The 17126-nt window shown below is 48.0% G+C and overlaps 1 protein-coding gene across 1 annotated transcript in view; it reads right to left on the bottom strand.

Annotated features, from left to right (window-relative positions):
- Positions 1–17126, bottom strand: part of LOC117360389 (TRAF3-interacting protein 1-like) — a gene marked incomplete at its 3' end in the record, with an annotated part of 741717 nt that overhangs the window by 339354 nt on the left and 385237 nt on the right. The window lies entirely within an intron of this gene.

Below are 17126 nucleotides of genomic sequence, written 5' to 3'. Positions count from 1 at the left end.
CCTCCTCCCGACTCTAAGACTGCGTGTTTCTTTTGTGGCATTTCTACAGAGGAGGAGCTCATCGGCAGAAGGAAGGTCTTGGAATAGGCCTCTGAAGATTTTTCAGTATGGCACAGCTGGCTCATTCAGGTAGTAGGCGTGAGGGGAGCTGGGGAAGGGATGCTGACCCATGGGGGGTTCTGGATGGCTGGTTCCAGAGTTGGAGCTGAGGGAAGTTCTGGATCTGGAACGGGGGAAGAAAGGTGTTGGACCCATGGGGTGGGGGGTTGGAGCTAAAGGGAAGGGAGAAAGGTACTGGACTTAAGTGGAGGGGAGACTGGAGCTGAAGGGAAGAGAGAGGTGCCAGACTTAAAGCTGGGAGCTAGAGGAAAGGAAGAGGTACTGGACACACAGCTCAGAGCTGGAGCTCGAGGAAGGGAGAAAGATGTTGGACCCATGGGAGTGTAGGGATGGAGAACTGATAAATTCTGATCCAGGGCATCAGAACACAGGCAGGGTCAACACAAAGGCGGTTCTGAAAGCAGGCCTGTGTCTAGATCTAGGCCTGTGTTTAGATCTGAGGCCCTTTTTCTCATTCCCTTTCCCTTCTTGCCATGCAGCCATTCTAAGTAAGCATCTTGTCACAAGACTTTTGTTATATATTAACCTGACATACATTTACCCTTTTTCTCTTATCTTGTATAAGCATCCCTTATATGGGCAACAATCAGACTTTGCCTACAGCTTAAGGCTAAGGAGCATGCATTATAACCTTTGGACTGTCACATGCTTATCTTATTTGAGCTGTCCTTATTTGGTAAGAGTCCAAAGCAAACTAGCTATCTTGCCATGTATAACTCCAAATGCAAAGAACTAAACTTTGATATATAGACACTGGGGACGCTACTCTGAAAGATATCAGCGTAGCAGCACTCCTCACTGAGTTCACCCTGTGTATATCAAACCTAATATTTTTTTATTTTTATATTTTATAGTTCAACTCGTAACTTGTCATGAAAATTTTCTTTAAACATTAATTTTATAAATATTTCTTCATCTTCTTTGTTTATAAAAACTTTATCTTATTATTAAAGCATTCCATTTTCAAAAATTCACTAATGGATAATGCACTTATCTTATATATATCAGCTGTGTGGCCGCACTATTCCCCACCAACGCGTTTCGCCTTCTTCTTCAGGACGGGGCTAGTGCTGCAACTACACCAAAAACTACACAGATTACCTTATAGTGTACTTACAAAACTATGCTATTCAATAAAAACCAAACACACCAACCTGTTGGCTTACACCATTCCATTCTGTGGCCGTTCTAACATTCAAATATGGCCGCAGCATTCCTTGCAAGCTATTTATATCCCACCCCCATGACGTCAAAAGACACACACCAATCAACAGCATTCTTCCTAAAGTGTCATGCTTCTTGGAACAACCCCCAATCACTAGAGAGCAAAAACATAAACCCTAAATGGAACCCAAAAAGATTCCCCAGTGTCTATATATCAAAGTTTAGTTCTTTGCATTTGGAGTTATACATGGCAAGATAGCTGGTTTGCTTTGGACTGTTATTTAATACTTGCCACAAAGCCATTGATTTCTACTTATTTGGTAAGCACATCAGCTGACAGGCACTGCACAGGCATTGCAAATGTGCATAGACTCAGGCCCTGTCCACGTGTTAATCAGGCCCTTGTCTAAGTGCTGAGTTGGAGGATGATCAAGAGGTAAAAGCAAGAGGTAATCACGAGGTAAAAAGCATATACCTATCTTTGTATCCCCCAATGTAAAACCATGTACCTTTGTACACACCAATCATGAGATGTGTAAACGAGGGAGTTACTATGATGTCATTAGCTTAGAAGCTTAATAAATAGGGACTCGGAGCAAGTACTTACTAGCGCCTCCTCCTGATTCTAAGATTGCATGTGTGTTTCTTTTGTGGCATTCCTACATGGGAGGGGTGCTACAGTGAAAGGAGAGAGGTGCTGGATACCTGGGCAGTGTTGAGGAAAGGGAGAGTGGTGCTGGACAGCAGAGGGGGTTGGAGGGAAGGGTAAGCTAGGTGTTCAATCCATGGGAGAAAGGCTGAGGTAAGGGAAAGAGGTGCTGGACCTGCAGAGAGGAATAGGAGAAAGAAATGCTAAACCAAGGGATGAAGGGAAAGAAATATTTAACACAGTGGAAGAGTGGAGGGAGGAAAGACATTGAGAGACACATTGGTGTAAGAGGGGAGAAGCAAGATATACAAGAAGAGAGGAGATGATGAGCATGGATGGGAGCATAGGGACAGGGACATAAAGGGAAATGCTACATGGGGGTGGTATATAGACACAGTCAGTAAGGCAATGCCAGACATAGCAGTATATGGACACAGAGAAAAGATGGTAGACATGAGGGAGAAGAGGAATGCAAAAAAAGACTTGGGGTGGTGGGGGGGATAGAAACACAGAGGATTGACACTTGGCACAGAAGGGATAGGGACACAATAGTGTTGATGATGAAGGCAGGGAGATGGGCACAGGGGAAATACTAGAAAACACAGTCACTTAACGTAATAGGTGTTATCCAGGGACAGCAGGCAGCTATTCTCACTTATGGATGACGTCATCGACGGAGCCCGGATGCAGACGCCTCACAAGCAGACTTGCTTGAAGAAACTCGAAGTATCGAGTTGCCCGCACCGCGCATGCGCGAAGCGCGTCTCCTCAGTTCAGATAGCTAGCAGAGAAGCCAACCAGGGGAGGTGGGTGGGTTGTGAGATTAGCTGCCTGCTGTCCCTGGATAACACCTGTTACGGTAAGTAACCGTGTTTTATCCCAGGACAAGCAGGCAGCATATTCTCACATATATGTGACCTCCAAGCAGTGTTGGCAATTTAGGAGAATAAATTTTGTAATACTGTTTGACCAAACTGTCTATCCCGTCTGGAGAAAGTATCCAGACAATAGTGAGAAGCGAAAGTATGAACCGAGGACCAAGTAGCAGCCTTACAAATTTCCTCAACAGGAATAGATCTGAGGAAAGCTATGGAAGCTGCCATTGCTCTCACTTAATGGGATGTGACTTTACTGGTTAAGGGTAATCCAGCATGGGCATAGCAAAATGAGATACAAGCCGCCATCCAGTTGGAGATGGTGCGCTTAGAAATTGGATGTCCCAACATGTTTGGATCGAAGGAGGCAAAAAGTTGAGAAGCAGTTCTGTGTGGTTTGGTGCATTCCAAATAGAAGACCAAAGCACGTTTACAGTTCAGAGTATGAAGAGCTGATTCTCTAGGATGACAATGAGGCTTTGGAAAGAAACTGGAAGAACAATGGATTGGTTGAGATGAAATTCCGAAACCACTTTAGGGAGGAATTTAGGATGAGTATGGAGGACCACCTTGTCATGATGGAACACTGTGAAAGGTGGATCAGCAACAACCAAAGCTTGCAGCTCACTGACTTTTCGAGCAGAAGTGAGGACAATGAGAAAAGCAATGTTACTTACCGTAACAGTTGTTATCCAGGGACAGCAGGCAGCTATTCTCACTAGTGGGTGATGTCATCCGACAGAGCCCCGATACGGACATCTTGCAAGCATGTCTTGCTTGAAGAAACTCAGAAGTTTCGAGATGCCCGCACCGCGCATGCGCCAGTGCCTTCCCGCCCGATGTACCGGGCGTGTCTCCTCAGTTCAGGTAGCTAGCCTGAGAAGCCAACCCAGGGGAGGTGGGTGGGACGTGAGAATAGCTGCCTGCTGTCCCTGGATAACAACTGTTACGGTAAGTAACATTGCTTTATCCCAGGACAAGCAGGCAGGTATTCTCACTAGTGGGTGACCTCCAAGCTAACCCCAATGGGATGGTGGGAGAGTTGGCAACTTAAGAGAACAAATTTTGTAAAACTGTTTGGCCAAACTGTCCATCCCGTCTGGAGAAAGTATCCAGACAATAATGAGAGGTGAATGTATGAACCGAGGACCAAGTGGCAGCCTTACAAATCTCCTCAATCGGTGTCGATCTGAGGAAGGCTACAGAGGCTGCCATTGCTCTGACCTTGTGGGCTGTGACCTTACAGGGAAGGGATAATCCAGCCTGGGCATAGCAGGAAGAGATACAAGCCGCCATCCAGTTAGAGATGGTGCGCTTCGATACAGGTCGTCCCAACTTGTTTGGATCAAAGGAGACGAAAAGTTGAGGTGCAGTCCTGTGCGGCTTTGTGCGATCCAAGTAGAAAGCCAGAGCACGTTTACAGTCCAGAGTGTGCAAAGCAGATTCCCCAGGATGAGAATGAGGCTTTGGAAAAAACACTGGAAGCACGATGGATTGATTGATATGAAATTCAGAGACCACTTTAGGTAAGAATTTTGGATGAGTACGGAGAACCACCTTGTCATGATGGAATACAGTGAAGGGTGGATCTGCCACTAGGGCCTGAAGCTCACTGACTCGGCGAGCTGACGTGAGGGCCACCAGGAAAACCACCTTCCAGGTGAGATACTTAAGAGGAGCCGTTTTGAGAGGTTCAAACGGAGGCTTCATAAGATGAGACAGGACAACATTGAGATCCCAAACCACAGGAGGAGGTTTGATAGGAGGATTGACATGAAAAAGTCCTTTCATAAATTTGGAAACCACAGGATGAGCAGACAAAGGTTTCCCCTGTAGAGGCTGATGGAAAGCCGCAATAGCACTCAGGTGGACTCGTATAGAGGTAGACTTGAGACCAGACTGGGACAGGTGTAGAAGATAGTCCAATACAGACGATAGAGAAGCTTTCTGAGGTTCTGTAGCATTGGAAATACACCAGGTCGAGAATCTCGTCCATTTTTGGGAATAGCATTGTCGAGTAGCAGGCTTCCTGGAAGCCTCCAAGACCTCCCTCACAGCTTGAGAGAACTGGTGAGGGGTTATGTTGAAAGGAACCAAGCTGTCAGGTGGAGAGACTGCAGGTTGGGATGAAGCAGTGAACCTTGATGTTGAGTAAGCAGTGAAGGGAATCACTGGAAGAAGTAGTGGCTCCCTGCTGCTGAGTTGAAGTAGAAGGGAGAACCAAGGTTGTCTGGGCCACCGAGGAGCAATCAGGATCATGGTGGCATGGTCTGATCTCAACTTGACCAGAGTCTTTTGAATGAGAGGAAAGGGAGGAAACGCATATAGGAAGCGATTCCCCCACTCCAGTAGAAAGGCGTCTGCCTCGAGGCGGAGAGGAGTGTAGATCCTGGAGCAAAACTGAGGCAGTTTGAAGTTGTGAGGGGCTGCAAAGAGGTCTATCTGAGGCGTTCCCCACTGAGCGAAGATCTGATGAAGGGGTTTGGAATGGAGCGTCCATTCGTGAGGTTGGAGAAGCCGACTCATTTTGTCTGCCAAGACGTTGTCCTTCCCCTGAATGTAGACAGCTCTGAGGAAGGTGTTGTGGCGAACCGCCCAATCCCAGACTCGAAGAGCTTCCTGACAAAGAGGGGCCGAGCCCGTGCCCCCTTGTTTGTTGACTTAATACATGGCGACCTGATTGTCTGTGCGAATAAGGACCACCATGTCGTGAAGTAGATGCTGAAAAGCTTGGAGAGCATTGAAGATGGCCCTGAGCTCCAGAAGATTGATTTGATGGAGTCGTTCCGCAGTGGTCCAGAACCCCTGAGTTCGTAGACCATCCAGGTGGGCTCCCCAGGCATAGTTCGATGAATCGGTCGTGAGAACTTTCTGATGGGGAAGAGAGTGAAACAGCAAACCTCTGGATAGATTCGAAGAGGTCATCCACCAGAGAAGAGACTGCCGTAGAGCAGGAGTGACGACAATGTGACGGGACAACGGGTCGGACACCTGAGTCCACTGAGATGCCAGGGTCCATTGAGGAATCCTGAGATGTAGTCTGGCAAAAGGCGTCACATGAACTGTAGATGCCATGTGGCCCAAGAGGACCATCATGTGTCTCGCCGAAATGGACGGGCGAGAAGACACCGACTGGCAGAGTAGAAGGAGAGCATCCATGCGTTGAGGAGGAAGGAATGCTCGAAGTTGAATGGTATCCAGAACAGCCCCGATAAAGGGGAGAGACTGAGTGGGCTGAAGATGTGATTTGGGGAAGTTGATCTCGAAGCCCAGACTCTGCAGAAAAGAAATTGTAGTCAAGGTCGCCGAAATGACCTCTGGAGCCGACGGTGCCTTGATGAGCCAGTCGTCGAGGTATGGAAATACCTGGAGACCCATGTTCCGGAGTGCAGCGGCCACCACCACCAGACACTTCGTGAAGACTCTGGGAGACGAGGAAAGGCCGAATGGAAGCACTCGATACTGCAGATGTAGATGTCCCACCCGAAATCTGAGAAACTTGCGGGAGGCCGGATGTATCGGGATGTGAGTGTAGGCCTCCTTGAGATCCAGAGAGCATAACCAATCGTTCTGCTCGAGTAGGGGGTAGAGAGAGGCAAGGGTCAGCATGCGGAACCGCTCCTTGACCAAAAACTTGTTGAGGACTCGAAGGTCCAAAATGGGACGCAGATCGCCCGTCTTCTTCGGAACCAAGAAATACCGGGAGTAGAACCCCTGGTTTTGCTGATCTACTGGCACCGGCTCGACGCCGAAGCAGAGCCTGCGCCTCCTGTAGAAGAAGGGCGGTCTGCATCGAGTTGGAAGGATACTCTCTTGGCGGGTGGTCCGGGGGGACCCGGTGGAAATGAAGAGAGTATCCCTCTCTTACGATGGTAAGGACCCAAAGGTCCGAGGTGATCGACTCCCATCGATGATAAAAATGGTGGAGTCGACCCCCGATGGGAAAAACAAGGGAAGACAGAACGTCGGTTATGCTCCCTGGAAGAGAGTCAAAAGGGCTGAGTGGCCTTGGGTGCAGCCGGCATCTGAGGCTTCTGCTGAGACTTCTGTGGAGGCTGCCTCTTCGCAGGCTGTCTCGCTAGGGGAGCCTGTCTTGGTTGATAACGCCTCTGGTAGATTTGAGGCGGTCTAGATGGACGAGACTGTTGAGGCTTAGGCTTAGGACGCAGAATGGATTGAAAAGACTTCTCGTGGTCCGAAAGCTTTTTAGTGACAGTCTCGATAGACTCATCGAACAGATCCGCTCCCGCACAAGGCACATTAGCCAATCTGTCTTGGAGGTTCGGATCCATATCAATAGTGCGAAGCCAGGCCAGGCGACGCATGGCGACTGAACAGGCCGCAGCACGTGCCGAGAGCTCGAAGGCATCGTAGGAGGATTGCATCAGCTGCAGCCGCAACTGGGACAGGGTCGCCACCACCTCCTCAAACTGGAAACGAGCTTCAGCATCGATGAAAGGGACGAACTTGCGGAGGACCGGCAAGAAGAAATCCAAATAGGAAGAGAAGAAAAAATTGTAATTGAGCACTCGAGTCGCCATCATCGAATTTTGGTAAACTCGTCTACCAAACTTGTCCATCGTTCTCCCCTCCCTGCCCGGAGGCACAGAAGCGTAGACCTGGGAAGGGTGAGAACGCTTGAGAGAAGACTCGACCAGAAGAGACTGATGAGAAAGTTGAGCTCCCTCAAACCCCTTGTGGTGAACGATGCGGTATCGAGCATCCAGCTTACTGGGAACCGCAGGGATAGAATACGGTGTCTCAAAACAGCGCATGAAAGTCTGGTCCAGCAATTTATGCAAAGGAAGTCGAAGAGTCTCCGCCGGAGGGTGAGGCAAATGCATCGTATCCAAATACTCTTTAGAATATTTAGACCCAGTATCCAAAGTCACATCTAAGTCATCCGCCATCTGTCGGAGAAAAGATGAGAAAGACAATTGGTCCGCCAAGGCCGGCCGCCGAGACGGACTAGACGAAGTGGAAGCCTCCGGGTCTAGGGAGAGCTGAGACCGGCATGGAGAATAGAGGTAGATGGTTCCTCATACTCTGGTCCCTCCGGTTGGGAAACATCGGGCGATGAGTATCCCAAACGTTGCATCTTTTTCTGTGGGGACACTTCCGAATGACGTGAAGAGTGTCGAGATGAGTGACGAGAACGATGCCCCTCCCGGTGCCGGGATGGGGAGCGAGAACTTCTGTGCATCGCACGATCCCCCGAAGCCTCTAAGGAATGGATGGGGCTCGAAGCGGTGGATCGCAGAGGTGGCAAGGACGCGGACTCACGCAGCGCCACCCAAGTCTGGTATGGAGTGCGGAAGAACTCTTCCTGCGATGCAGTATGCCCAGGACTCCTAATATCAGGGACCGTCCCAGCGCCCTGTTGCTGTGGAGGAGTAATGGGCTCTAAAGGTGGCATATCCGGAAGGGAAGCCCTCCTGGAGGCATCCGCCGCCCTCCGCCGATCCCCCTCGTCGAGCAGCGAGATCGAACGGCGAGGGGGAGGGGGAGGGGGCGGACCGCCCTCAGGGACCGGTGCTCGGACTTCACCCTGAATGTTGGCGATAAGCCGGGGTCCCATAGTTTGCATAAGCTCGACAAACTGAGCTTCCAGCAGGGATCGAAGCGAAGCCGATATGGAGGGATCCGCACCGAAAGGGGGTCCTCCTGCACGGTTTTTGCGCTCCTTCGCGGCCAAGTGCTTCTGCTTAGTAGCTTTGTGCACCTTGATGACCACGGGAGGGACAGTGGAAGGCGGTACCTGAACCGAAGAGACAGAGGCAGGCGCCGCAGCGGAACTGGAAGCCGCAGCCGGTGTAAACGATGCTGGCTTCACGATGCTGGATGCGGGAGTCGTCGATGCAGGTTTCGAGCGGACCGGCGAAACCTCAGCAGCTGTAGAAGCAGACAGATCCTTGGCAGTCTCCATCTTGAACATCGACTCCCAAAGTAAGCAACGCCGCTTGAACGAGCGCGCAGTGAGCGTGGAACAAGGCCTGCACGATTTCGGAACGTGGTCCGGACCAAGACACTGGAGGCAGCGTCGATGCGGGTCCGTCAACGAAATCGCACGCTGGCACTTGCTGCACTTTTTAAAACCGGTGATTGGCCGTGACATAGGCCGGAAAATCGACGCTGCAATGTCGAAAGAGGTAGGCCGCAGCCACGAGGCCGGGCCGGCCGAACCGCCGGAAGAAATAATTTTGAACTCTTTTTTTTTTTTTAAAGAAAGCAAAGTAAAATTGAATTCAAAGAAATAAACCAAAACGCGGGTTAAAGAAGGCAAAGAAAAACTGAAATTCAGTCAGCGCAGATTGAAGATAACTTCTCAGCTCCGCGGAAAGAAAAGAACTGAGGAGACACGCCCGGTACATCGGGCGGGAAGGCACTGGCGCATGCGCGGTGCGGGCATCTCGAAACTTCTGAGTTTCTTCAAGCAAGACATGCTTGCAAGATGTCCGTATCGGGGCTCTGTCGGATGACATCACCCACTAGTGAGAATACCTGCCTGCTTGTCCTGGGATAATACCACTTTCCAAGTGAGATAATTGAGATGAGCTGTAGACATTGGTTCAAATGGAGGCTTCATTAGTTGAGTAAGAACATTGAGGTCCCAAACCACAGGAGGTGGTTTGAGAGGAGGTTTTACTTTGAAAAATCCTTTCATGAATCTGGAAACCACCAGATGAGCAGGGTTTCCTTTCAAGAGGCTGATGGAAAGCCGCAATTGCACTAAGATGGACTTGGATCGATGTACACTTGAGGCCAGAATTGGACAAGTGCAAAAGGTAATCCAAAACAGAAGATAAGAAGGAATGCTGAGGCTTCTTATGATGAGAAAAACACCATGAAAAAAATCTAGTCCATTTTTGGAGATAGCATTGTCTAGTGGTAGGCTTCCTAGAAGCTTCTAAAACATCTCTTACAGATTGAAAAAACTGAAGAGGAATTATGTTGAGAGGTACCAAGCTGTCAGGTGTAGAAGACTGCAGGTTGGGATGAAGCAGAGATCCTTGACTTTGTGTAAGCAGAGAAGGAAAAACTGGTAGAAGGAATGGCTCCCTGCTGCTGAGTTGAAGTAGAAGGGAGTACCAAGGTTGTCAGGGCCACCGAGGAGTAATTAGAATCATGGTGGCATGATCGTTTATTAAAAATGAGAGGAAATGGAGGGAACGCATAGAGGAAGAGATTCGTCCATTCCTGAAGAAACGCATCTGCCTCGAGGCGATGAGGAGAGTATATCCTGGAGCAGAACTGAGGCAGTTTGTGGTTGTGGGGAGCTGCAAAGACATCTATCTGAGGCGTTCCCCACTGTGAAAAAATGTGATGAAGAGGCGAGGAATGGAGAGTCCATTCGTGAGGTTGCAGAAAACAACTCAAGTTGTCCGCTAAGCAATTGTTTGCCCCTTGAATGTAGACAGCTTTGAAGAAGGTGTTGTGGCGGATTGCCCAGTTCCAAATCTTCAGAGCTTCTTGACAAAGGGAGGCAGAACCCGTCCCTCCCTGTTTGTTGACATAATACATGGCGACTTGGTTGTCCGTTCGAATGAGGACTACTCGGTCGTGAAGCAGATGTTGTAAAGCGTGGAGAGCTTTAAGGATCGCTCTGAGTTCCAACAGATTGATATGACACTGACGATCCTTATGGGTCCAGCGGCTTGAGTACGGAGACCATCGAGATGAGCGCCCCAAGCATAGGTCGAAGAGTCTGTCATGAGGACCTTCTGATGGGGGGGCGTTTGAAAAAGCAAGCCTCTGGAAAGATTGGAAGAGAGCATCCACCAACGGAGAGACTACTTCAAGGAAGGAGTGACTGAGATGTGGTGAGAAAGAGGGTCGCAAACTTGCGTCCATTGAGATGCCAAGGTCCACTGAGGTATTCTGAGGTGAAGTCTGGCAAAAGGAGTCATGTGTACTGTGGAGGCCATGTGACTCAGAAGCACCATCATGTGTCTCGCTGAGATGGAAGAGCGGGAAGACACTGAATGACAGAGGTGAAGAAGAGCTTCCAAACGTTACTGTGGAAAGAATGCTCTGAGTTGGACAGTGTTCGGAACAGCTCCAATGAATTGTAGACTCTGTGAGGGCTGAAGTTGAGATTTGGGAAAGTTGATTTCGAATCCCAAACTTTGTAGGAACCAGGTAGTCCATTGGGTCACTACAATAACCCTTTGAGATGTGGAATCTTTGATGAGCCAGTTGTTGAGGTAAGGAAATACCTAAAGACCATGAGTCCTTAGAGCAGCTGCTACCACGAGGTACTTGGTGAACACTTTAGGAGACGAGGCTAGGCCGAAGGGTAGAACTCTGTATTGATAATGCAGATTCACCATCCAAAATCTGAGATATTGACGGGAGGCTGGATGAATGGGAATATGAGTGTAGGCCTCCTTGAGATCCAGAGAGCATAACCAGTCATTCTGCTCGAGAAGGGGATAAAGAGATGTCAGGGACAACATGCAAAACTTTTGACTAGAAATTGGTTGAGAGCCCTGAGATCCAGAATTGGCCGCAGATCGCCCGTCTTCTTCGGAACAAGGAAGGAACGGGAGTAAAACCCCTTGTTCTGCTGATCCAAAGGAACTGGCTCGATAGCATGGAGACGAAGCAGAGCTTGAGCTTCCTGAAGAAGGGCGATCTGGGATGGACTGGAAGGATACTCTCTTGGAGGAAGGTCTGGAGGAACCTGAGTGAAATGAAGAGAGTATCTTTCCCTGATGATGGTAAGTACCCAGAAGTGGGTGTAATTGTCGTCCATCGGTGGTAAAAAAGATGGCGACGACCTCCTATAAGGGGAAAAGAAGGCAGAGAGTCAGAACGGTGGAAGCTATGCTCTGTTTTAAACAGTAGCTATGCTCTGTTTTAAACAGTCAAAAAGGCTGAGGAGCCTTAGGTGCAGCAGAAGGTTGAGGTTTTTGTTGCTTCTGAGGTTGCTGCTTCTTAAGAGGAGGCGAGTATAAGGAGCCTGCCTCGGAGCAAAACGCCGCTGATAGGAGTAGGGCATACAGGTTTTAACAGGAGCTGGCTTTGGCTTAGGTCTGACAATAGAGGCAAAGGATTTTTCATGGTCAGAAAATTTCTTGGTGGCTGCCTCGATAGATTCATCGAAGAGGTCATTGCCCTCACAAGGAATATTAGCTAAGAGGTCCTGAAGATTAGGGTCTATGTCAAAGGTAAGAAGCCAGGCAAGGCGAGACATAGCTACAGAGCAAGCAGCTGCTCGAGCAGATAACTCGAAGGTATCATAAGATGACTGGAGTAGATGTAAGCGAAGTTGAGATAAAGAAGCAATGACTTCTTGAAATTCAAAGTGCTTTTGAGTATCCAAATAAATCAAGAACTTTGGGAGTAGAGAAATAAGGAACTCAAAATAAGTAATAAACTGAAAATTATAATTGAGGACTTTAGAGGATATCATGGCATTTTGATAGATGCGACGTCCTAATTTGTCCATAGTTTTCCCTTCCCTTCCAGGAGGGACTATGGCATAAACCTTGGAAGGATGGCACATCTTCAAGGAGGACTCGACAAGCAGGGATTGATGAGATAACTGAGAGTTGTCAAACCCTTTGCGATGTATAGTTTTATATCGAGAGTCCAATTTTCCTGGAATAGCTGGTAAGGAAAAAGGAGTCTCCATGCACCGACCAAAAGTCTGATTTAAAAGCTTTTGAAGAGGAAGCTTAATTGACTCTGCCGAAGGTTGAGGAAGATGCATGACTTCGAGGTACTCCTTAGAGTATTTGGAGCCAGTATCTAATTGAAGATCCAAGTCCACAGCCATCTGACGGAGAAAAGATGAGAAAGATTGCTGATACGCCAATGCTTTGCCTCGAAAAGGACTCGAGGACGTCGAGGCAGCCTGTGTCGAAGATGAAGCTTCGGCAGGAAAAATGGCATCAAAGGAATATGGTGACTTGGACGAGGCAATTGAAACCGAAACATCCTCGAGGTCCAGCATTGGAGACCTCGAACGAGGAGTTTGTGGTCTAGTCAAAGTTGGAGTAGATCGAGGCTTAGTTGAAGAAGGTCTTTCTTTAGAAGAACCATGTCTGGAAGTATTCCTTGATGAAGGCCTCGATCTTCGATGAGAACTGTGCTGGGAAAAGGATCACGAAGATCGAAGAGACTTCGTCAAACAATGTAAAGACTGGAAGCTATAGATCGAAATTCCGGAGGATTGGTAGAGGAACCTCGATGCACTCTCAAAGATTCTGCTCCTTGTATAGAGTGTGAGGAATCCTTCCAAGGCACTTGCAAAGATTCTGCTCCTTGCTGAACGTGCTTAGATGCCAGACCAGACACTCGCAGAGACTCTGCTCCCTGCAAAGCGTGTGGAAGCTCAGACTGAGGCAAAGGAAGCGGCTCAACTTCGCGGGAGTCTGCTGAATGCCCAGGTTGGATAAGAGGGAGAAGCTTCGGTCCCATGTTAATAAGGAACTGAATGATTTGCTTCTCCAACATGGTCTGGAAAGAAGCTGGCAAGGATGGATCCGTGTCTGAAACCGGTCCACCTGCTTTGGCTGGAGGTTCCTTCGGGGTAGTGTGATTGTGCTTCGACTTGGAAGTCTTAGGCACTTTAATCACTACCACAGGAACAGTCTGCTGAGCTATCTGACCTGAGGAAACAGGGGAAGATACAGTAGATGTCGTCAACCTCTGAACAGAAAAAAGAGACACAAAAACACATAAACCCCGCACTTTTTTTTTCTAGAAGACGCCTGCACAGAGCATGTGCAATAGTGCAACTACAGAACTGGAAGTCTGAAGGGAGCTGTGGCGGTCTTTTTGTTAATTCTCCGGTGGGTAGTTTTCTGGCCAGCTCCCTTGCTGCAGTTGTCCGTGGGTGGCGTTGGCTCCTCGCACATGATTCATGGCTGAATCTGAAGCCTTCACTCTGCAGCAAGGGAGCCGGCCAGAAAACTACCTGCTGGAGGGAGGCACAGAAGGGAGGGAGGGAGAAGCTGGGCAGCACAAAACTCCTTGTTCGGCCGCGGGTTGGACACGCCTGGGCTAGGATATTATTAAAATTAGGATGTGTTTCTTACAAGATCATGTTTAGTTTCGTTCCATCTTAACGAGTTTCCAAGTTTTATTAAGGGTTGATAACCCATAAAAACATAAGAATTGCCACTGCTGGGTCAGACCAGCAGTCCACTCAATGCGGCGGCCCTTAGGTCAAAGACCAGTGCCCTAACTGAGATCAGCCCTATCTGCATACATTCCGGTTCAGCAAGAATTTGTCTAACTTTGTCTTGAATCCCTGGAGGGTGTTTTCCCCTATAACAGAGCGTTCCAGTTTTCCACCACTCTCTGGGTGAAGAACTTCCTTACATTTGTAAAGAATCTATCCCCTTTTAACTTTAGAGAGTGCCCTCTTGTTCTCCCTACCTTGGAGAGGGTGAACAACCTGTCTTTATCTACTAAGTCTATTCCTTTCATTATCTTGAATGTTTCAATCATGTCCCCTCTCAAGTCTCCTCTTATCAATGGAGAAGAGGCCCAGTTTCTCCAATCTCTCATTGTACGGCAACTCCTCCAGCCTCTTTACCATTCTAGTCGCTCTTCTCTGGACCCTTTCAAGTAGTACCGTGTCCTTCTTCATATACGGCGACCAGTGCTGGATGCAGTATTCCAGGTGGGGGCATACCATGGCCCGGTACAGCGGCATGATAACCTTCTCCGATCTGTTCGTGATCACCATCTTAAATCATTCCTAGCATTCTATTCGCCGTTTTCACCACCGCCGCCGTGCATTGCGTGGATGGCTTCATCGACTTGTCGACAGGCACTCCCAAGTCACTTTCCTGGGGGGTCTCTCCAAGTAACGCCCCAGACATCCTGTATTTGTGTATAAGATTTTTGTAACCGACGTGCATCACCTTACACTTATCCACGTTGAACCTCATTTGCCATTTCGCAGCCCATTTCTCAAGCGTGTTTATGTCACGTTGCAGATATTCGCACTTCTCCTGCATCTTCACTACTCTGAATAACTTACTATCATCTGCAAATTTAATCACCTCATTCGTTGTACCAATTTCCGGGTCGTTTATAAATATGTTGAAGAACACGGGTCCAACCTTGCGGCATTCCACTGGTGACGCTTTCCAAGCCTGAGTATTGTCCATTTACCCCCCACTCTCTGTTTCCAATCCACCAGCCAGTTTTTAATCCATGTGAATATTTCAACCTTGATTCCAATTTTGCAAACTAGTCGTTCATGCGGAACCTTGTCCAACGCCTTCTGAAAACCCAGATATACAATGTCGACCGGGTCGCCTTTGTATATCTGTCTGTTTGCTCCCTCGAAGAAGTGCAGCAAGTTCGTCAATAAGATCTTCCTTTGCAGAAGCCGTGCTGGTTGGTCCTCATCACATCGTGTCTGTCAAGGTGCTCAATGATGCGATTCTTTATCAGCGCCTCTAACATCTTTCCCGGTACCAAGGTCAGATTCACCGGTCTGTAGTTTCCCGGATCACCCCTCGAACCTTTCTTAAAGATCGGCGTAACATTCGCCATCTTCCAGTCTTCCAAAACCTTCCCGATTTGATCGACAGATTGGCTATTAGTTGAAGCAGTTAAGCTATAGCCCCTTTCAATTCCTTGATGACCCTCGGATGGATGCCATCCGATCCCGGGGATTTATCGTTTCTAAGTCTATCAATCTGCTTGCATACCTCTTCTAGACTGACCGTCAACCCTGTCAGTTCCCCGTCTTTGTTTCCCCGCGTATAGCCTGTTGGCTTCCAGTATGTTGTGTATATCCTCTTCAGTAAAAACAGATGCAAAAAATGTGTTCAGTTTGTCGGCGATGGCTTTGTCCTCCTTTAGCACTCCCTTTATTCCATGGTCATCCAACGGCCCCACCGCTTCCTTCACGGAACGTTTCCCCTTAATATATCGAAAGAACGGCTTGAAGTTTTTTGCCTCCTTAGCTATTTTTTTTTCTCGTAGTGTCTTTTGGCCCCTTTTACGCCTTATGGCACCTGCTTTGATACTGTTTGTGCTTTTTCCAGTTTTTGTCTGTTTTTGACCTTTTCCATTCCTTAAATGAAGTCTTCTTGTCTCTGATCGCTTCTTTCACCATTAAAGTGAGCCAAGACGGTTCCTTGTTCATTTTCCTCTTGGATCCCTTGCCGATACGCGGTATATATAGAATTTGCGCCTCGGTGACTGTGTCCTTAAAAAGGTACCATGCTTGTTCTAGCATCTTTACAGTGCTTTTCCTCTTCTTAATCTTCTTCCCCACCATGAGTTTCATCCCTTCGTAATTCCCTTTTCGGAAGTTCAGTGCTGTGCCTTTCGTTTTGGATCGATGTTTCGCCCCTGTGTCCAGGCTGAAGCGGATCATATTGTAATCACTGGTTCCCAGCATCCCTTCTACTTCTACACCTTGTGCCAGTCCTCTTAGACCATTTAGAATTAAGTCCAGAATTGCGTTTCCTCTCGTATTCTCCTACAGCATCCAGGAATTTGTTCTCCCTACCGCAGCCAGAGGTGCCTAGGTTCCAGTCTATCCCCGGATAATTGAAGTCACCCATGATAACTACATTGCCTCCCTTGCAGTTGCATTTAATCTTGTCCATCATTTCTCCATCCATTTCTTCTGACTGCCCTGGGGGTCAGTAGTAGATGCCAATCTTCATTTCGATCCATTTGTTCCCGGAATTTTGACCCATAGAGACTAACTTATTCTTCTTGTTTTCTCCGGTAGACTCAATTCCCTCTTTGACGTATAGGGCAATGCCCCTACCTTTTTGATCCACTCTGTCTCTGCGGAATAGCTTATATCCAGGTAGCACAGTGTCCCAGATGTTTTCCTCATTCCAACCATGTTTCCGTGATGCCAATGATGTCAAGGTTATCTTTTTGTGCCATAGCTTCTAATTCACCCATCTTATTATTTAGGCTCCTTGTGTTCATGTACATACACTTGAGTTTGTGGCCTGTTACTCTCTTGCATTTCCTTCCCTCTTGTGTCAAAATTTCTGTCTTGCTTATGATCTGGTGAGTCTTCCCCCACTATCTTTCTGCACAGTATAAGTGGTTTACAATAGAAAGTCAAAGAATAGGTGTTTGTGAAGACATGACATGGATGTGAGGGGAAGAGGGAGAACTACAATATAAATAGAAAAGAATGGGAGGTGAGGATGGGAGAAGTCCTGTAAGCCTAGGTGAAGACCCCTGAGAATTTCCCCAATATAGCATAAACAGGCCAAAACAGGCCAATACAGTTAAGACCTAAAATGGTTGCTGATAAAGCAAAATGGACACTCTGACTAGAAACTATCAGCTCTGAAAGACACTTCTGCTTTCTT

This window comes from Geotrypetes seraphini, chromosome 5 (assembly GCF_902459505.1).
Source record: "Geotrypetes seraphini chromosome 5, aGeoSer1.1, whole genome shotgun sequence".
Taxonomy (NCBI): Eukaryota; Metazoa; Chordata; class Amphibia; order Gymnophiona; family Dermophiidae; genus Geotrypetes; species Geotrypetes seraphini.
Note: the sequence above shows the minus strand (reverse complement) of the source record. Positions and strands in the feature narration are given on the sequence as shown.